This window comes from Barbus barbus (genome assembly GCF_936440315.1).
Source record: "Barbus barbus genome assembly, chromosome: 19".
In the NCBI taxonomy this organism is placed as follows: domain Eukaryota; kingdom Metazoa; phylum Chordata; class Actinopteri; order Cypriniformes; family Cyprinidae; genus Barbus; species Barbus barbus.
Genome location: NC_136747.1, coordinates 21,059,348 through 21,082,581, shown reverse-complemented (window position 1 = coordinate 21,082,581; position 23,234 = coordinate 21,059,348). Strand labels below are relative to the sequence as shown.

General features: G+C 35.6%; 1 pseudogene across 1 annotated transcript; it reads left to right on the top strand.

Moving 5' to 3' along the window:
- Positions 1 to 456: 456 nt before the first annotated feature.
- Positions 457 to 23,234, top strand: LOC306885022 (nudC domain-containing protein 1-like; annotated as a pseudogene). Its single transcript, XR_013785937.1, has 10 exons — positions 457 to 695; positions 976 to 1,130; positions 3,292 to 3,480; positions 3,631 to 3,814; positions 4,172 to 4,347; positions 9,358 to 9,576; positions 12,174 to 12,318; positions 12,605 to 12,730; positions 21,699 to 21,858; positions 22,652 to 23,234. The product of XR_013785937.1 is annotated as a nudC domain-containing protein 1-like (transcript).

The following is a 23,234-nucleotide window of genomic DNA, read 5'->3' as shown; positions in this document are numbered from 1 at the left end:
AATAGTGAAGCATGCAACAGTTTTTATGCTGTAAGAATTAAAGACATACGTTTTTTTTTACAGTCTATGGTTACAACCGGTCTCCCCTACAATTCCTGTCATGTAGCTACTTTAGTTTATAGATTATAACAGCCTCCAAATACCAACGTTGATATGGTTGAAAATTATGCACTGTCATTGTTTATGCAACTTCACCCTTATCCAGTACGACCAGACACAGATAAACAAGCCTATAGGCCTATTCTATTGAAAAAATAGATAAAAATACATAAATAAAAACAAAAATTGCAAATGTTCTATCTTTTTAGATGTGTACAAATGAAAGATAAAATGTAAACAAACATGGTTTATTACATTTTTTTAGAAATTCGTAATTTTTATATAAAAACGGAATCCACAGAGACTCGATTTCCCAGAATCCCGTGCGGTCGGTCCGTTTGTAAACTGGTCCGGGTCGACACATAGGAAACGCGTGCATTAGAGTTAAAGCTTATTTCCTGTTACTAGCAACGTTAAATGTTGTTGTCTTTGGAGTCTTCGAACTGATTACTGTTTCTTTGAAATATAATTTTAATGAAATATGGCTTTACCGAATTGCTCGTTGAAGGTGAACAGAGAGCTGCTAGATCCCAGTTTTGAAAGTTACAGGCTTTCACTGGACTCTATTCCTACTTACAATGTAGAACTGGACGCAGGTGAGAAAAGAGCTTTATTTCACCTGTTATTGTCTGATTTTATTTATTATATACGTCCTTAGCGTGACAAACTCATAAACAACAGTCCTAGAGTCATAAAGATGCAGTTCTACAACATGGGGGGGGGGTTAATGTGCATTACTCTTCATGAATTACCAGATGTGTGCATCTTAATTATAACTTTAATGTTAGCCTGAAGCTGTCTTTTGGGCACAGAGCATCACATTATCTGTGGTTTGGGATGTTGTTTGCCCCATCGGTAATGTGTGTCTTCTTTCAGCTGTGGCTGAGGTTAAACTGAAAGACAGTCAGTACACCTTGGATCATGTGAGAGCATTTGGTATGTACAACTACCTCCATATCGACCCCTGGTATGAAGACAGCGTCTACTTTGTGGACAGCAAGGGCAGAGTTCTCAATCTAACAGTCACATTGGTGAGTTTATCAAATTATGGGTTATTAGGGCCATATATTTGGATGAACTTTATTTACACCCTAGAGCACTTTTTTTTTTTTTTTATCTCCCACAGAATACATGTGTGGATCATAAATGCGCATGCATTCTTCTTACTAAATTTAATAAAAAAAATATCAGAGAAAAAACGGGGCTTAGGTGCCTCAAGGGGCACAGGATGATTTAAACTATGCTATATAGTTGTATTAATTGTATGTTAATTGTCAAAAATGTAAACTGAAATGTTTCATTTTTTTCTCCTTGATAACTTATTTTTAATAAAAAACAAGCATCTTGAATCTTATCATGTTTAGTTTATTCAGTTTATCAACACTCCCAGTTTCTGTTAATTAAAATGTTTGAAAACAAGCAACGCTGTATTTGTGAGTATTGTTCTGGGGCAATGAGTCAAAAAGGTTGAGAACCAATGTCTTACATAAATGTTTTGGATCAGGAGATAAAAGTGTAGTTTTATAGTATTTCTAGTTTTCCTCTAACAGCAGAGGGCATTAGTGGTTTATAGTAGTGTCAATGTAGAAGTTTTCCTTTTGATTTTGATTAAATATTGAGCTTAACAGTATTAAAAATATAAATAAAATATGCTTTATTTGCTTATTATCTTGCTTATTATTTTAATTATTTAAACCACAGTCATGTTCTAGGTAATAAAAATCAATTACAGTGCCCACAGTGGACTGCCTTAATGTACAGTATTTCCAAACTAGTTATTTGCTAATATTATTATTTGGTTTTATTTTTGGCATTGTATTGTAGTACATGTGCGTACACTTTCTTTTGCATAACAGGCCAAATTTGAATAGTGAAGCATGCAACCATTTTTATCTATTTTTAATAATGAAAGACATCTCCAGGAAAATGATACAAATTAAAAATAATTAGAATAAAATTGAATAAGAATATTTTGGATTACCTTCACCTAAGAATTATCTTTAAAATGCTAATAATGTAATAATAGTAAAAAAAAAAAATAATTACTTGAATTATTTAATGAGATTGTTTTGTTTTTCCATTTTAATTTATTTAGACAAAATAATAGCATTTTAATATTAATGCATCCCTACTTCAATCTGTGCAAAGATCATTTTCTTAATTTGTTTCCGTTGTTTTATATGATGTTTTTTTTTTTGATGAGTTTGATTTCAGATGCAGTACCGTACATTCTGAAAGGAATAAAAAAATGCATAATAAGATGACATTCTCAGATGCATAATATGATGAAATGCAGCGTCTCTACAGGATGTTTTGTTTGGAGCTAGTTTAAATTTTTTGCTGAGGATTTGATTGTAATTCTTTCTCATTCTTGCTACTGACATGTTGGGTTAAGAAATTACTCGTTATGAAATGTGCCTGTTGCGTTATAATTACAGTTAACATACTGCAATTATCTCTCCTTGGGGACTGTTTGTATTCGCTCAAAGGTACTAGACAGGGGGCATTTTACTTCTGGGAAAGAAGTGAAAATTGAGTCGGATCAGTGTTAATGTGTGCATCAAGCTCCATGGCAACCAAAGGCTGAATTCTGCCCAATTTTTTGGAAAAATTGCTACCTTATAAAGAGTGTAATTGATGATTATTAAGTTCATTGTAATCCTTTTCAAATTGCTGGCTTTGAAGTTAAGCAGCAACATGCAGACTTGGTTGTGTGGCACTTAGGCCTATTAGTTTAATTTCTAAATTGTTTCATTGGCTGATGTCTCATTTGTTGCACATATGTTGTTTAAAAGATCTTTGGCAAGACGTTGACTCTAAAGCCCTTGAAAAGAACATGATAGTCATGAAATATGTATACAACTGAAGTTATTTGACAAGATTTGAGTTGATGTTAACTTCGTATTTGTTGCTTCATTCATTGACTTGCTAGTTTAATTAGCTGAACTTCATCTAAACTGGTAACCAAAAAGTTGTCATTCATAGCCTTTATGGATCGATCTGTGAATGTCTCCTGTTGTAACTAACTATATATATTTCTTTTTGCAGTTTGCAACATTATGAGCCTCCAAAATACATGCACGTCTACAAGAAAATGCCCCCTTTAGTAGTCTGTTTTCTGATATAGAGATGGTCTAGGTGTGGTTTTCAGAGACTGAATAATTGACTAGTGTCCATCATTTGTTTTTCCAGGACACAGCCTTGGGAAAACCTCATGAGATGTTCCGTTTCGAATCAGACTCCAGCTCCTGTGAGGGAGAGCAGTTGTGTGCTTCTCTGAGCTTGACCTCTGCAACTTGGGCTGCTCTATCTGATGGAACTGGAAAGTTGACTCTTTTGCGAACAAGCAAGAGGGATGAGAGTTCACATATTAAATGGGAGGTAGGATAAAATTACCCAGATTTTGCCTTAACATTTCCCACTAACAAATTATTAGTCTATAATTGTTGGCTTAATTTATCTGCCGTTTTCCATGACATTTTGGAGAGGCACTCCATATTTTGCATGTATACTGCTTTATTTCCCTCCCAGCCGATGTTCAGTGAGCGTCTAGGAGAGCCGTTCATCATTGTTAACAGCCTGGCTCACGTGCGCTCTCATGTTCATACCATTGAAGTGCTGCTTCTGAGAGTCCAGAAAGATCCATCTGATACCAAAGGCAGCGGTTTCTCAATCTCACTGGAGTGGATCTCTATGGACAACTGTGCTGGGCAGGGTGAGAGTGAGTGTCTCCCTGGTGTTCAATGATTTCAGCTCTTACTTTTAACCCTGAGCTTTCTGTTGTCATTTGCTGCAGTGCCAATGTTTCTCAGTCATGTGTCTGCATAAGTAAACAAAGTACATACTGAATTTATTTAGCCCCGTATCTTAATACATAGTTCACTTGTTTGAATTTTTAATTCAAGTTTTTACTCAAATTATTGAGAATTGAGAAGAGTTGTTATACCTGTTATATATCAGCGGTTTGAGTGAAAATTAAATTTAATGCTTTTTTTAAAGAAATTTTGGAAGTCATTGTATATAAAGACAGTATGTAGAAAGATACAGCTATAAAGTGCTTTCTTTTTTACAGATGAGGAGAGGAAGTATGGTATAAGGAAGAGGAGGATGATGAAGGGCAAGTCTGTCCCGCACTACGCTGCCGTGGAGCCTCAGGGTAAAGGAATCGTAGTAGCTTCAGAGAAACCCTTTGCTTTTTCTGAGGTGGATGGACTTCCGCTTGAAGAACCACCTGCTGAGGCTATGGTGGTGGAGAACTCAGGTGAGAACCAACAGCCAGGAAAACAGAAGGTCATATTGGCATAAACATATTTCATTCAGGCTAGACAAAACTGTGACCAAAATATTGGCTTTTTTGTTGTGTGATTTGAACCCAGTCCCAGTTATTCATCTGAACTTGAAAGTAATATTTTACTCTAGGTTGCACTAGGTTACACCGAAAGCCTGGAAGAAAAGACATTTGAAGTAGTCACCAATCAACCTAGAAACTCTGAAGTGCTGCAGTCTTGAGGAAACGCGCTTTCATACAGTGATTCAGAGGCTTGCTGTATCCATAGAAACATCAGAATGAATCATTCAAATAGAATTCCTCAAATAGACTCTGATGAGGACCGGAGAGGACCATGCGCTTCTGCACAGCAGTGGTCATTGGTTGTGTTCATTTTTCAGTTTTGGCATGGAACTTTATGTAAAGTAGGCTGGTTTGTTTTATGTAAATTCAGATCAGCTGCATGAAACATTGGTATGAAATACATTTAGTTTCCTTCCTGTGACGAAACGACGCTTAATTAATAGCATTTTTTTCTTGGTATCCTATATTCCTGTCATAAGCGGTTTATTAATGTAGTCTGTGTTGGAATTGGTCTGGAGTATTGACTTAACTAGTGCCTCATTTTCATTAGTGTTTGACATTTTCTTTAGATCAGAGAGTGCTATTTGAAAATATTGCCTCATTAGAGGGGCTCAGACTTGGACGACTGAGTCCTTTAAGTCAAATATTTGTTTATTTCCTTATATTTTTCTGTAAGTGAAGTGTTTGTTTACATCCTTTCTGGCAAAGCTAAAACAGTCAGTGATTGAAATCACCAAACAATAAGCTTATAAAATCAAAATCCCAAAAATATCAACTGGAAATTTTTTATACTTAAACTCATTTGAACCTCTTTCTCTCATTTCTTGTTTTCCTCTAACACCTGTATTAGTCATATGAGAATCTGTGAGAAAGGGAACTTTAAAAAGGCCATTTGTTTCCTGTGCTCCCTTTGAGCTTTATTCTGTGAAATAAAGGAGTGATCTCGGCTCATCCTCTTCCTCTTTCTCTCTCTCATTTTAAGAGGCTGAGAGTACTGAGAGACTCCATTGGTAGGCGGATAAAATGGAGGTGCATTAGCTTGTTTCAGAAAGAGAGGTCGACCTTCCTTAGCCACAAAAGACTATTAATGGGCACACGCACACCAGACATTGATATTCTGTTGATGGTGCGTTGAATTAAGGGGGTACATGAAGAAACCAAAGCTTATACGGTGAGCACTGTTATGAGAGGGTTGGGCAATCAAATGTGAATTACAAGTCTTTCTAGGCCATAAAGAATCAATACAATTTTATATCAGTAATTATATAATACGCACACAGACACAGTGCTTGAAACGATGTCTTTCTCCGTTTTTGTGTCTAAAAGATGAGATTAGATATTCTTAAAAAAAAAACTTGGAATGTCATGAGGGTGGGTAAATAATGACAAAAATGTTTGTCCATATTTTACACTGTTGCATTTTATTTTTATTTTTTTTTCCTGAAGGTGTTTTTTTTTTTTTAAACCCAAAATTTTCTAAGACCATTAAATTTTGGACTGAATTATTCCTGTAAATTGGCTACATTTTATACTGTGTAACATTTCGTTTTTCTCTGAAGTTCTTTTAATAATGTTAATTTTTTTGGAACCCAAAACAGTCATGGTCTAGTTTTTTATGACCATTTGTTTGTTTTTTTTGAGTGAATTATTCCTGTAAATTGGCCATATTTGACATTTTTATAGCACTTTAATTTTTTTTTTGTTGGTATTAATTTTTTGCACCCTAAATGGGCATGATTTTGTTTATGACCTTTTTTTTGCCCTCTCTTTGCTTCTTAGAATTTGAATTTAGATGAGTTTTAATTAGCGTTGGAGCTGAACTCTGCAGGGCTGCGGCTCTCCAGGACCCGAGTTAGCCACCCCTGTTATAGATCATAAGTGCAAAAGAACCTGCTAAATACTGAAATGTTAATGCCTGTGGCTGTGACGTCACAACCATGATTTTTTTTTTTTTAAGTTTCATTTCCATGAGTGGTCTGGGTGGGCTTGGGAGGAAGTTTTGCATTTGCATATGCAATCCATATCATATATGGATAGTATACCATAGTACCATATCCAAATCCATACCATATCAGTATATCAAATGCCAAATCCTGTTTTCTATGATGCACACACAGAGTCAGAGTGATTTAGCATTGTCACGGAACATCCTTGGCCTTCTCTTCATTATCCTGTTTTGCTCAGCAAGATTCCGGTTGGGATGCAAGTTGATTAGACCTGCAACAAAAGAAGATAATGAGCTTACTGCTCTCACTCCTTATTGCACTCTAAAACCAGCTTTATGGCTTGAGAAAATTGTTCCAATTTCACTAATAAGGTTTTGCCAGCATAGTTAAGACTGAGTGGGTGAGACTCCGACCTCTCTGGATGTCTCCTGTATTTCCTCATCCACCTCTCTTTTTACCTTAGTTTTTGGTTGAGAGATCAACAGCTGCAAACGTTTATGTGGAATTCATTAAGAATGAATTTGAGCTTGCTTGTTAGCACTTGCTCTGTTCGTAGCTTTATCACCCGATTCATAGGTAAAATGGGAAACACGGCAAAAAATACAATTTGCATCGTGCTATTCCCCATGTTGCAGGTGGAGTAACGTGATCTGGCAGACTTGACTGAGACTGCACAGCATCACTCCATCACTGTGATCTGTTTTCTAATCAGTGTTTGGCTAGTTACTCAAAGAATGTAATATATTACTAGTTACTCCTTTCAAAAGTAAAATTGTTACTTATTACTTTCTGGCAACAGTAATTAGTTACACTACTAGTTACATTACTTTTTCTTCACGCCCCATAGAAGTTTTAACTGTGTATCTTCCACATTAAATTCTTCTAGAATGTTACTAACAACATATTTTTGCCTCATCATTTGAATAAAATCCACATTGCATCACAGTCAGAAGTTATTACAAACACTCAATAGTGATTGTTAGTGACATTCAAGCAGAAGTGTTGTATCAATCTCATTAACTGTCGTGTAGCTTGATACAATTATATTTCATTATGTATTTTATCAAATCACATAATTTTGTGAGAAACTGTTTAATTTTACAAAAATATTTTTAATTATAGTAACAATGTACCACATGCTGATCAGAGGGATGTGGGTGGGATGTAATGCCAAAGTAAAGTAAAGCCACAGCTTACATAACAGTGTTCAGATCATCTTTTTTCCTGACAAAATCAATATAATGATTGCTGCACTGGGGACATCACATGCATGTGCGAGTCATGAAAATTATGAAAATAAATCTAGGAATTATTTGATTGCTGGATTTGAAATAATCTGGGTTGAGGCATCAAAAGTAACTAAGTAAAGCTGTTTTATGGATGGTAACTAATATTGTTACTGAAATCTTATTAGTAATTAGTTTCACTATAGTTACTGCAAAAATTAATATTACAGTAACTAAGTTACTAGTAACTAGTTACTGCCCAACACTGCTTCTAATAAAATTGTTAAATGCGGCTCTGACTAAAGCACATCTTAAAGGAGACATGTTTGTACTGAACAAAACTAGTATATGACGCCTGGTAAAGCTGGATTGCAGTGTTTGGTAAATAAGATGCCTTTTTTGTACTAAAATGCCACAACTGGTTAGTGATTTATGCTCACCAAGGCTGAATTTATTTGATAAAAATACAGTAAAATATTAATATTGTGTATTACAATCCAAAATCACTGTTTTCTATTTTAATATATTTTTTAACATACAAATTATTTCTGGTGATGCAAAGCTGAATTTTCAGCAGATGTTACTTCTGTCTTCAGTGTCACATGATCCTTCAGAAATCATTCTAATATGCTGATTTGGTGCTGTAGAAACATTTATTATCAATATTAAACTTGCACAATGTTTGCCACATTGCCCTAAGAATACCTACTAAGTTTGCTGTTAGCCACATCTGGTTAAAACCTTAAGTAACTGTAAATAAATATAACCTCATTCCTAAAACCAACACCAGAGGTGCTATGGCCAAACAAATCTACTTAACCTTACCCACAGTTAGGCTGATGATACATGGGGCAATTTGTTTTAGCAATTTTGCCGGGCTACTTTTAACAAATTTCTATCTGGATATTTTAGATCAGGCGTGGGCTCTGTGTCTCAGCTGGTTGCAACATTGCTCAAAACGTTGCCCAGTGTATCATCAGCCTTATGGGTTATGGTTTGACCACCCTAATTTCTGTTTGCATCTGTAACTCTGGGAAAGCAGAAAATCAAATTTACTCGAATTGCTTGGGTTGTCATCAAGTGTGCCTAATTACTAATTTGTCAATTAGCTGATAAGTTTATTTGAAGTGCCTTATGGTATCCAAACCGTTCCCCCTGGTGCAACCTGAGGTTTATTGCCTTGCATAAGGGCATAATAGTGATTGTAAAGTCCATGTTGGTGGTTTGAACTTATAACCTTACAAATACAGTACCAGTTTGTTGATAAAATGTGTAGTCACTATACCAATGGAACTCTATGGTACATAAAAATAGCCTTTTTTTCTCCACTAATGTTCAACAAATGGCCTTTCATTGCTAAATAAAGCCACACAATTACACAGGTTGTTGCGCACATACAGGTTTTATCTTTGCAGTAGTGTCGTAGTGACCTAGAATTCTCAGAACTCATCGTACTTTGTATTACACACATGGTTCAGTGATGGTTGAATTATGTTATGGAAAGAAAAGACAATGGAATCAACCATACAAGCTTGCATTGCAAAATACAGCCTTGTCTTTTTGTTTCCACTGCTATTTTATTGTTTAAAGGGTTGTTCAGGATATACTCAGAAAATATTTGCCTGTATGGTTTCTTACCCGTTTATTAATTTAAGCATACAAATCATGCGCAAGTCTTCCAGATATCAGTGTAATTTAATTATGCATTCATTCGTAAACATCTGCTTTGAATCAGGTTTCACTTCCATAGCATCTACTTCTGGCAGCAAACAGAAGAGGATGTGACTGTGAATGTGCGGTTACCTGAAGGCACCACCAAAGATGACATCCGATTCAAGCTCACTGTGGACTGCCTACGTGTTGGAGTAGGGGAACATGCACCGCTGCTGGATGGGCAACTGTTCGCTCCTGTAGATCCTGAGGCCAGCACCTGGACCATTAAAGATGATAAAAGGTGAAAATATATCCAGTAGTTGGAAGTTAGAATTACAATAGAATAGAGTTTAAATTAGAATAGAATTTATCACCTTATGCTTATGGGGTTATTTTACCCTAAAATTCCATTGTAGTTTACTCACCCTGATCTTGTTCCAAACCTTTATGATTTTATTTGTAATGCACAAAAAGGAGATGTTTTGCACAATGTCTAGGCAAAGGGTGATTTATAATGTCCAAAATAATCTTCTTAAATAATAAGAATTTTAGATCAAAATAATTCCACTGCAGTTCTCAAGTCTCATATCCACAATAAGTTTTTTAAGTGAAAATGCTGATATTGGAAATTTGTAAGGAGCCCCACATGACATGCATGAAAGAAACCGATATTGTGGCCATGAATTAAGAATTACAGTGCAATTATTTTAGAAAAGTCACGTCAGTGTTTCCATGATTTACTGTAACTAAAACGAGGGAACATTAAATGTAGTTGAGGAAATTCTTCATTTGTGGCCACAAGATCTTACTTTTCCCTCACAAGTCATTTATGGGGCTCCATAATAAATGCTATTTCTTGCATACGTAAAACATTTCTAAAAATAAAAATAAAGGCATTTTTAAAAACTAAAAACTAGACTAGTTTGCAGTTGAAACAAAAAATCTGAACTACTGGCTTGACTGGACAAAATCCTTAATGTCATATGGACCAGGGCCCGTGTTCACAAAACATTTTATCTTACCACTACGAGTTCTCCTAAATAAGAGTTTTCTCTTAAAACCTATTTACAAAGCTGCTGAGACAAACTTTTACTGATGAATAGAGAGAAGTTGCTATGGATGATGTCAGAATGATTACTAACTATGCACACAGTGATTGGCTGAGAGGGGAGGGGTCTATGTCAGAGATTTATTCGTAGCAATATTGTAGAGTGTGATATTATTTTGCCATATTCATATACAGGTTTAAAAATAAAAATGTTCAAAAAAACATTCAAAAAAAGATTTTATATGTTCATATATATTAATTGTCAGCTTCTTACATGTGTGCTTCTAGTAACCAATTAGCGGATATGCACATAAACAGCCTTTTAATTAACAGAGTAGAGTAATCATGGCTGATAGTAAGACATGCAAATGTAAAAGAAAACCAAACTGGACGCAAAAACAGCTGTTACTTCTTGCCCAACTGGTTAATGAAAACAAGGATATAATCAAAGGTAAATTTGGAGTAGGGATAACCTCCAAAACCCAAGGGCGATACTTTTTTAAAAGCTCATTATTGTCAAATGTTTCTAAAATGTTTATGTTCCAAGGCAGCTTGCCAGCAACAGCTATTTTAGGATAGTTGTGATTTGGTCTTAGTGAAGTCTTAGGAATCCTCTTCACTACTCCTGTCCTAACGTTTCATAGATTTAGGAGCTAGTTTTAGCACTAAATCGCTTTGTGAAATACTCTAGGAGTCCTAAATTTAGGCCTTTTTAAGATTTTCTCCTAAATCAGCAAGTTAAGAGCTACGTATACGGGCCCAGATTTATGTGCTTATTTGGAGCTGGGCAGTTTTTGGTCTCTATATGGCAAGAAGAAGACTGGAAATTCTGTTAAACATCTTATTTTGTGTTTCACTGAAGAAAAAGTCTTTGAAAAAGGTTTTGGAACACGATGAAGGTGAGTAAATAATGACAGAATTTTCTTAAAAGTTCAACAGTTTTCTAAATGTACATAAAGCTTAAGAACTGTTGTTGTTGCACATTATGTCTTGGCAAAGACTTAATATATTGTGTATATGCACAAGAGGATTTTGGCAAACGCCGAGCCGAGGCAGCGCATATGGAGAACAACCGCCCACAGTGTTGTATGTTTATGAGAGGTGTAAGTTGCCACTGTGCCTCCATACACATTCATCTCACGTGTCGGTTTTACAATGTAGTCATTTCTCAGGAACATGATTAGAGCATTAGTTGTTCATCTGATTTGAATTTCCACATCCTTCCCTTCATCCGCTGTTCATTCCTCTTTCTAATAAACATCACCTCACGTCTCGTTCACTCACCACCTCCTCCTGAGACAAACAACCCCTCCCTCTGCATTGTTCTCAGTCCTCTCGTCTGTGTTTCCAGATCCTTGATTTTAATAAGAAGCCCCTGATGGCCCCTCTTGTGCTCTTGAGTGTGTGAGCTGGATGCTCTCTGAGTTCGGATTGAGTGTTTATACTTGTGTTTATGTTTTCTGTCTGTTGTTTTTGCAGTCAATGTAACTGTCATTTGCATTTGTATGGGAACCCAAAGCGGTCCTCATTATGAGGCATATACAATATAAGGGAATATATAAAAGGAATTGTTTTTATCAGATGCATTCGAATAGATTGGAATGTTCCATCCATAATAGTACTTGTATACAGAGTTCAAAGGGAAAAGAGAATTAATTTAAGTCCTTTATTTATGACAGAACTGTCAACACCATAAAGCAACATGTGATTTTATTCAGTGATCTGTGTGATGGGCAATCATTTGAACTTTATCCAGAAGTGCCAAGGAGCTTTACATGATGTCCCTGTGATACTAAAACTGTGTTTGGTCAGGTTTTTTTAATTTTTATTTAGAGTTTTTGTTTGTGTAGTTTGGAGGTCATTCTACAGAAGCGAAGTGAAGGGCCGCTGTGGTCCGAGGTGGTTCTTGGGGACCGGAGGGGAGAATATCTAATGAGTGATGAACAAAAATCACAGCTTCAACAGAGACTCTCGTATCTCACTTCTGAAGACCTGGTCAGTTTCTTTCACTAACGTATGGGGATAAAAAAAAAAACACTATTTACTTGATTTTTTTTTAGCTGTGGGTCTTAATAATAATTTTCACATAATGAATAATGTTCATTTTACATTCTGTTTAGATTATCATAGTTTTAAATGTGATCGTTCATATTGTTATGATGGATTTTCATTGTTTAGATTTTAATGTTTAGGAAAATAATTTTTTTTTATACATAAAAGATATTTAAAACAAGATATGCGCTGGAAAAAGTTTCTAAATTGCTAGTATTTGTCTTCATAGAATCCAAACCCAGAGAAGGACAAGCCCCCTTGCAACGCCCAGGAACTGGAGGACTGTGACATGTTTCCAGAGGACAGCTCTACACTGATGCGCTTTGATGGTGCCACTCTGAGGCCCACCCATGTGGTAAGGCATAGAAATACAATAGGCTTGGTCAGATATTTTTCAGTTGTAAATTATTGTCCAGACCATGGTTGAACTACTGTGAACCAGTAACCAGTAACATACAAATGCAACAAAACCCATTTAACGTACAGTGCCCTCCAAAAGTATTTGAACCGTAAAAACTAAATTGCTCTGTTGGCTGTGGAGTCAAGACATTTACAAATATGATTAAAAGATGAATATGAGACAAAATTACAGAATGTCATGTTTTATTATTAGCCGTTTCAACACAGATGTTTTACCAAATAAAAAGAACAGCACTTTTAGAGTTTCATCTCTCTATCTGATGTGAGCATAAGTATTGCAACAGTTGCCTCACAGGTCTTTCTAAGTGATCAGCTGTGTCCTGTTGCATTAATTCTTCAGATATTAAAAGCAGGGGATGTGTCGTATCAGTTATATCCATTACTTCTGCATTCTGAATCTTGCATTCGATGATGACACACACAAACCAGGATGAAGATGAGGGAGCTGACTTTGAGAGAAAAGCAAGCAATTTGGATGCTAAAAGAAAAGAGGAAGTCAATTAGAGCTCTAGCAAAAACAGAGGGCATGGAGAAATCAAGAGTTTGGAAACCACCAGCGACCAACAACGACCTGATCGGCTGAGAAAACAACAGTAGTTGATGACAGACAAATCATAAAAGCTGTGAAAATGAAACCTAAAAGACGTGTCTGTAAAATCACCAACAACTTCCAGAAAGCTGGGGTGATGCTCTGACAATCTACTGTCCTCAGGAGACTTTGACACAGAATTACAGATGCTACACAGCAAGATGCAAACCTCTGACCAGCACCAAAAATAGAAAGGCAAGATTAGAGTTTGCAAAAAAACACAAAGGTGAGCCAGAAGAGTTTTGGAACTGTGTTTATGGACCGATGGGACAAAGATGAACCTTTGTCTCCCCTCTCTGCAGGACATCTACCTCAAACGCTGCAAAAATAGAGCTGTTAAAATCTTCAAGGACTCAAATCACCCTGCTAACCGTCTATTCACTTTGCTTCCATCTGGTAAGCACTTCCGTAGCCTGATGGCAAAAACCGAGAGACTTAGGAGGAGCTTCTTCCCCCAGGCCATCAGGCTCCTAAACTCTAACTCTGTGTCATAACATCACTTGACTCCATGTAAATATCACCATATCAATAAGCTATTCATAATTTTTCTCTACCTCATATTGCTGCTATTTAAATACCCTGTACAACGTTTTTGCACATTATTTTTGCACATTCCTCTTATTACTATTTAAGTCAACAACATACTGACCTGCACATTTATATTTATATTTTTTATCTTATCTTTTATTTTATTTTATTCTTTTATTTTATTTTTTCTACTTTTCTTCTCTTAATATTTGTATACTTTATAATTGCACTGTCCTTGGAGCGGACCTGACCTACATTTCACTGCTGGTTATACACTGTATAATTGTGTATGTGACAAATAAAACTCTTGAATAATCTTGAATTGAATAATCTTGAATATCTAAGTGATGGGAAAACAAAAATGTGAAGAAAAAAGGGAACTGCAATGATCCCAAGCATACAGCCTCATCTGTAAAGCATGGTGGAGGTGGTGTCATGGCATGGGCATACATGACTGCCTCTGGAACAGGTCCTCTCAACTTAACTGATGACTTAATGTATGATGACAGTAGCAGAATGAATTTGGAAGGGTACAAAACCATCTTGCCTACCAATATTCAAGAAAATGCCACCAGATTCATTGGGAAGTGTTTCATATTGCATCAGGACAATGACCCAAAACACCCTGCCAGTTCAGTCAAGGAGTTTCTAAGAGCAAAGAAATGGAAAGTCTTAGATTGTCCAAGTCAATCTCCAGATTTAAATCCGATTGAACATGAATTTCACCAGCTGAAGAGGAGAGTAAAGGCAGAAACTCCCCAAAACAAGCAACAATTGGGATTGGCTGCATTAAAGGCTGGGAAAAGCATTTCAAAGGATGAGACCAAGAGTCTGGTGATGTCTATGGGTCACAGACTCACTGCTGTGATTGTGCGCAAGGGATCTTCAACTAAATAATAGCTTTTAATTTTTTATATCTGCCTTATGTTCAACTGTCCCAATACTTATGCTCACATCAATGAGTGGGATGAACTCTAAAAGTGCTGTTCTTTTTATTTGGTAAAACATGTATGTGTTGAAACGTCTAATATTAAAATGTGACATTCTGTAGTTTTGTCTCATATTCATCATATTTGCAAATGTCTTGACTCCACAGCCAACAGAGCAATTTTGTCTTTACTGTTCCAATACTTATGGAGGGCACTGTACATGGTTAGATTTTTGGTTTCCAAACTTAAGTTTGAAAAGTATAGCATTTAATGAATGTATTTTAATATTAAGCCTATTTTGAGCATTAAAGATCTTTGCATCGATACATTCATGAGCTGGTTCTACCTAACAAGATTGGTTTAAAAAAAAAACTTGATCTGATGTGATCTTAAAGATTTCATAGCTGTCAGATCAGTGTTTGAATTCCTATTGACCTAATGCAACCATTATTTTGCCGTTTATTGTGCTGTTATGTTGAGATGTAATGCATCTTGAAATAAGCTGTGCTGTAAGAGTGTGAGTGCAGATGAACAATATTGATTTTTCTTTTGCTGCGAGTAACATTCCTGCACTTGATTGTTCGGCACAATCTAGTACTGACTGCAATCAAAGGATCAGTCAACGTGAAGTGGCTGAACACGAAGTCAGTAATATTATGATAGTTTAACAGCTCTTTCATGCCAGAAATCTCAGTGTTTAATTGCAAGAAATAAAGTCCTCAAATAGTGGCTTTTATTATAGGTGCAGCTGTGCTAATAAAGTCATTTCTCTATATTCATTTAATATATACTGTACCTATTCGTACAAGACAGAATTAAAGCCTAATTACACCTGATTATGAATAGTTATTAGCTTATGAAATGCAGTTCTTTAATACATAATACAGTATATAGTAGGAGAGTTAATTGCATGAATTATTTTGAGAAACCTGCATGCATACATAAATCAATATTTAAATGATATATAAATAGATATTGTTTAGTTCACCCAAAAATGACAATTCTGTCATCATTTACTCAGGCTCATGTCCTTTCTTTCTTTGGCGGAACATAAAAGAAGATATTTTGAAAAATGTTCAGAACCAAACTGTGTTGACTTCCATTGTATAGAAAAAAAAAATACTAAGAAAATTCTCAAATTATCTTTTTTTTATGTTCTGCAGAAGAAAGAATGTTATACAGGTTTGAAAAGACAAGAGGAGGGAGGGTAAATGATAACAGAATTTTCATTTTTGGGTGAACTATCCCTTTAATACCCAATTAAAACCTAAAATCTACCGTAATTGTAAAAACTGTAATTGTAAATGCATTCATGCTAATTCTGAGCTGCAATAAACGGTCTGTAAATGTATCTAAATATTCAAATGTATCTAAATTTCAGATGCAGCTTCTGAACAAAAATGGCCCTTGCAGCCTAAAAGTTGTCTATAAATTCTATGTTGAATTAAATAAAATATGTCTAATTGATTTTCTAAATATGTTCTAATATTTCTAATCTCACAGGATATATACATAAATTAGTGACAAACAGTGCAGGATAATGTATCACTCACAGCTGACATGTTAATACTGAACCCTATGGAAGGCTATGTTAAATTATGATTTGTCTGATCTCCTGTCTTTCATTTATAGTAGGTATATTATTTCTGGTGAACCAAAGATAATAAATGGTTGCAAATCCACTTAACACTTAAATTACACAGGGCAATCATTTGTTACATTTACATTTATTCATTTGGCAGAAACTTTAATTCAAAGCATTTTATTCTGCATTTATTATTAGTAGTAATAGTAGTAGTAGTAGTAACAACAACGATAATAAATCAGTCATCATAATTATCATGTCATGGCTTTTTATTTGCTTTTCATTTTTGTCTGTACATGCAGTATATTTTTTAAAGGCTTTCAGCCTTTTTTCTTTTTCCATAGAATAAAATTCCACATAGATTCACCCCCCCCCCCCCCAATCATTTCCTCTCTTCTTCTCACTTCTAAATCGATTACATTGATGCAGCAAAACGCACTGACCTTTTTCTGAGTGCACTTGCTCACAGATTGTAAAGCTGCCTCTCTCCTATTTCTGAGGAGAGCCTTTCCCTTGTCGACCTCTTCAGAGATTTCAGATTGCATGTTTGTGTCCCTCAGCTGGGTGCTGGAGCAGACCTGAAAGAACTTGTATTTCTTTGTGTTCTTGTAGAGTGGCACCTCTCCTTTGAGAGACACACTCGTCTTTCAACTGGAATCCACGATGGCAATGAGTGAAGGAGACGGTTGACATTTACTGTATATGTGAATGATGTGTATCTCAAGAGCTCCCCGTATAATGCTGGAGATGTGGTGATGGATGGTTATTTTAATATTTGCTTTAGATCTGTAGTAATGCATTGCTCAAATGCTACTTTTGTAGTTGACATGATTAAATGAAGAATTAAGCCTTCAGATGTCACTTGAATTCATAGGGCTCAGGGTTTTTTTTTTTTTTTAAACCTGTATGGCTTTACTCTGTGGAACAAAAAAGAAGACCAGGATTATTATGCTTCTAAATGTAAAACCGCTAGAAAACTAACTGAAATAAAATAAACATTAACTGAAATAAGATAAAATATATTTAAAAATACATTTTTGTTTAGTTAAACCTGAAGTACACAAATCACTAAAACTGAAATAAAAAAATATAAATAAAAAAATGGCAAAAAACACTCTAAAATTAATACATAACTCCATTTAAAAGTGAAAATATAAAAATAAGTATATTATTATAAATTGTATAATAATATTATTAGAATATTATAGTATTATAGTATCTAAATTATATTAAAATAACATTCATGATTTTTTTTTGTGTGTGTGTTAATCTACACTAATTTTTACACCAAGGTAAGGATATCTAGCTGGCTAAAAAAACACAATTTTGTTTGTTTTTTGTTTTTTGGGTGGAGTCAGTGAAAATATTGGCATGCCAAGTAAAAATCTGAACTGCAGTCCAGCAGTAAAAAAAAAACCTTATTGTTGAGCTCTTCACAACTGTGGTGTTCATGAATTAAACATGAGACAGTGTGCTGTTCTTGTGAAGCAGTTCTGGCACAGCCAGGTGCCCATTTGTGGAGAGCCATAAACATTTTAACCTCTCAGTGAGAGATCAAACAGTAGCAAGTGTAACTCTGAACATAATGAAACAAAGGTTTTAAGGGCCTTTATTTTAAGATGTGTTTCATTATCGGTCCTCCTGTTCTCTTTGTGTGCTCATGTTGATGCCATAATGGGGTCGGTTACATTCGCTCTCATAAAAAATACAGAGACACATTTCAAAATCCCCTGATAATTACAGTCTAGAGAGGTTGGCTTTGTGTGCAAGTTTTTTTTGTTTGTTTGTTTTTTCAGTGAAAATGAGTGGTGACGGTATATAACTGGACTGTAATTGCCTCAGGAGAACTTTTAGGCTCTGTTTGCAAAGGTTGTTCAAAAAAGTAGGCAGCAACACTAAACAATCACTAAAAAATACTCCAGTCTAATTATAAATAGTCTATTTATTTTGCTGCTTAATAAACTTTTTTTAATCAATGTTGAAAACATTGCGCTGCTTAATATTTTTGTGGGAACCATGGTTTTTTGGTTTTTTTTAGATTCTTTGATGAATAGAATGTTAAAAGAACAGCATTTATTTGAAATCAAAATCTTTTGCAACATTACAGATGTCTGTCATTATTAATATCAGTCTTTATCAATTCTGTGCATCCTTGCTGGTTAAAGTATTGACTTCTCAAAAAATGATGCCAAACTTTTGAATGAAAGTGTAATATAGATTTGTGTGTGTGTGTGTTTGTAACTGTGAACATTACAGTTTCTTGTTCATGCAGGAAATGTTCAACACTTTTGATATCCAAATATTTACTGTAATGTAGCGTCACTCATTCTCTTTCTAAACTGATACATATTTTTGAGAAATCAAGTAATTAAACTAATTCTAAAAGACAGGTTTATAGAGGTAGTTTAGCGTGTTTTATGTCTAAATGACAGTGGTGGGAATTTTAAGATGCATTTAAGCATGTGAAGCTGTTACCAGTTGTGAAGAATGGCTGCTGCACACTGCTCTGAATTTAATACGCAGTTACCAGTGAGCAGAGCAAGATGGGATTTTGAAAATGGCATTTTTAAGGAGATGTTGGCAGCTGGCAATTCACCAAATGGGTTTTAGGACAAGTGTAAAGTGCAGAGGTACAAAGACATCACTGAGAAGTCATAACACTTATTTTCAGTAAAACATGAAAACGGTTGCGATTCATAAAAAATAAGAGACATTTTACATCATGTCTGTGACTATAATGGTGGTTGACTTACAGCTGCACCCATCTTGCATTGCTGTTGTTTTTTCAATCCTGCTGTCGTTTCAGATGGGCGCCTCATAAATCAGCTTTTATGAGAATATGCATGGAGATGTTTTCCTTTCTCATTTCATATTCTGCTAGAGTGATGGCATAATAGGCAGACAGTAAAATGAAAAAAAAAGACTCAAAAGAATTTAATATCCATTCATTTCATATGTTGCTTGCCAGCCTCCTTTTCTACTGAGAAGATATGATGTGAAATCTTAAAGAAGCAATCACACCGATCTTAATTGTAACTTTTTTTTTTTTTACTTTTTTTTTTTTTTTTTTAGGTCATTTTAAGTTAATAAATAATACAATTGTCCAGACCAATATATAAAAGTATTATAAAAAATATTATAAAAAGTCTAAAAACCTTACTATAATTGGAACGTTTTATTTATGTTTTCTTTTTAATTTTGTCTTTTAAAAAAATACTTTTATAATAAAAATATTTTATAATTGATTGATATAAATAATTGATCAAAAGTGACTAGTGACTTTTGATTATTTTTATGTATTTATTTATTTAAAATAAATGCTGTTCTTTTGAAATTTCTGTTTATCAAAGATTCTGGAAAAAGATCAGTTTCCACAACTATTTTGTTAAAAAAAAAAATCATGTGATCATGTGACACTAAAACTAGAATAATGATGCTGAAAATTCAGGTTCATCACAGGAATAAATTACATTTTAAAATCTTACAATAGTAGGTTGTAATAAAATTTCACAATATTACTATTTTTGTGTATTTTTGGTCAAGTAAAGGTGAGCAAAACTTCTTTCAAATACAAACCCGATTCCAAAGAAGTTGGGACACTGTACAAATTATGAATAAAAAAGGAATGCAATAATTTACAAATCTCATAAACTTATATTTTATTCACAATAGAATATAGATATATCAAATGTTGAAAGTGAGACATTTTGAAATGTCATGCCAAATATTGGCTCATTATGGATTACATGAGAGCTACACATTCCAAAAAAGTTGGGACAGGTAGCAATAAGAGGCCGGACAAGTTAAATGTACATATAAGGAACAGCTGGAGGACCAATTTGCAACTTATTAGGTCAATTGGCAACATGATTGGGTATAAAAAGAGCCTCTCAGAGTGGCAGTGTCTCTAAGAAAGTCAAGATGGCAAGAGGATCACCAATTCCCCCAATGCTGCGGCGAAAAATAGTGGAGCAATATCAGAAAGGAGTTTCTCAGAGAAAAATTGCAAAGAGTTTGAAGTTATCATCATCTACAGTGCATAATATCATCCAAAGATTCAGAGAATCTGGAACAATCTCTGTGCGTAAGGGTCAAGGCCGGAAAACCATACTGGATGCCCGTGATCTTCGGGCCCTTAGACGGCACTGCATCACATACAGGAATGCTACTGTAATGGAAATCACAACATGGGCTCAGGAATACTTCCAGAAAACATTGTCGGTGAACACAATCCACCGTGCCATTCACCGTTGACGGCTAAAACTCTATAGGTCAAAAAGAAGCCATATCTAAACATGATCCAGAAGCGCAGGCGTTTTCTCTGGGCCAAGGCTTATTTAAAATGGGCTGTGGCAAAGTGGAAAAGTGTTCTGTGGTCAGACGAATCAAAATTTGAAGTTCTTTTTGGAAAATTGGGACGCCATGTCATCCAGACTAAACAGGACAAGGACAACCCGAGTTGTTATCAGCGCTCAGTTCAGAAGCCTGCATCTCTGATGGTATGGGGTTGCATGAGTGCGTGTGGCATGGGCAGCTTACACATCTGGAAAGGCACCATCAATGCTGAAAGGTATATCCAAGTTCTAGAACAACATATGCTCCCATCCAGACGTTGTCTCTTTCAGGGAAGACCTTGCATTTTCCAACATGACAATGCCAGACCACATACTGCATCAATTACAACATCATGGCTGCGTAGAAGGAGGATCCGGGTACTGAAATGGCCAGCCTGCAGTCCAGATCTTTCACCCATAGAAAACATTTGGCGCATCATAAAGAGGAAGATGCGACAAAGAAGACCTAAGACAGTTGAGCAACTAGAAGCCTGTATTCGACAAGAATGGGACAACATTCCTATTCCTAAACTTGAGCAACTTGTCTCCTCTTTGCAGACTGTTATAAAATGAAGAGGGGATGCCACACAGTGGTAAACATGGCCTTGTCCCAACTTTTTTGAGATGTGTTGATGCCATGAAATTTAAAATAAACTTATTTTTCCCTTACAATTATACATTTTCTCAGTTTAAACATTTGATATGTCATCTATGTTGTATTCTGAATAAAATATTGACATTTGAAACTTCCACATCATTGCATTTTTATTCACAATTTGTACAGTGTCCCAACTTTTTTGGAATCGGGTTTTTACATTAAAAAGTCCTACTGAAACCTTTTTTTTTTTTTTAATGGATGTATGCTATGGTGTAGATTTTTGTAAATTAATCTTTTGACATAATTTTGAATTATTTACATGCTTTTTCTTGAATTTTAGGTGAGCCTAGGGAGCCACCAATTCCTTTTCTCCGTTCATATTGACCCCTCTGAGATGCCCGCTTTCAGCTTACGTCACGATGTTGATGCACTGCTCTGGCAGCCCCGTCCCAACCAGGACAATGGTGTATGGGAGCACATTTCAACATTTAATGCGCTCGGTAAGGCCAGTTATATGTGAATAATGTGAAATGTTAAACTCCTAAACTTCCCTCTCATAGTGTTTTTACAACCTGAGGCAACCAGCTTTCTTTTTCTGTCCTCGTTAGGCTACATGTACATTTATACAGATTTTTGTTTCAAAATGCTCTTCGTCCACATTAGCGTTTTCCAAAAGTTTCTTATCCGCACTGAAACATCGGAAAATTTTCAATTCCCCTCACTGCGCATATGGAAAGCCCTCATAAAAGTTCACTGCAGCAATACAGTCAGAACATGCATAAGTTTTCATGCAATTCTTCTGGCAGGATTTTATTTATGAAAATATCTCATCATTCACTGACGCATCCAGGTAAATAATCATATCTAAAATGCAAAACCTCATGTTTTGCCGCAGGATTTTGAGTACATTTTCTGTCATCTTTGCAGGACTGTAATATGGAGAACATGCAAAGTAACAAATCTTTAGCAACAGTATGAAAGGTAATAGCACATAACAGGCACAATACTGGTATAAACATATTGGTACAGTATGTGACACATGACAAAAAATGCGTCATCGTTTTCACAGTCCACACTACAAAAGCGTTTTCAAATTTATCCACTTTGGAGAGCATTTTCAAAAAGCTTTGTTTTACTTGACAAAAACGCAGCAGCAGTGTGGACAGAAGGCCAAAACGGAGAGAACGTTTTTAAACGAAAACGTATTACTGTGGACAAGGCCTTAGACATTGAGACAGTGTTTTGCACACGGTTCTTCTTGTACATAAAGTCTTAATTCTTGTTTCTGTTCAGGTTATGTTCAGGCTTCAAAGCGCGATAAAAAGTTTGCAACCTGTGCACCCAACTTCTCCTACGCTGCTCTTTGCGAGTGCCTCAGGCGTGTGTTCATTTACCGCCAGCCCTCGCCGGTCGACACTGTGCTCTTCAACCGGAAGCAGGGTCGGCAGGTAGGGCAGGTTGCCAAACAACAGGTAGCCAACCTGGACACCAATGACCCTGTACTTGGATTCAGGGCCACTAATGAAAGACTGTTCGTCCTGACCGCAAACAACCTGTTTGTGCTGAAAGTGAACAATTAAGTATTTTTGCTGAATGAGTTGACCCTTCTGCTCCAAGGTTGGTCCGGGGCCGTTTGAGGTCATTGTTGAACATTCAACTTATCCAGTATATGACAGTCATGTTTCAAGACCAAGTTAGTATGAACTTCTCTAATGTATCTGCGTGTCTGTGTGTGTGTTACTATTTGTCTTTATATGTAAAACATTAAGCTTGAAACGCATTCATATGTTCCTCCAAAGACACAATCTATAGCATGAATGTCACATTGCATTCCATTAGAATGTAAAACTGATACATAAAATAAATAAGCATCTGT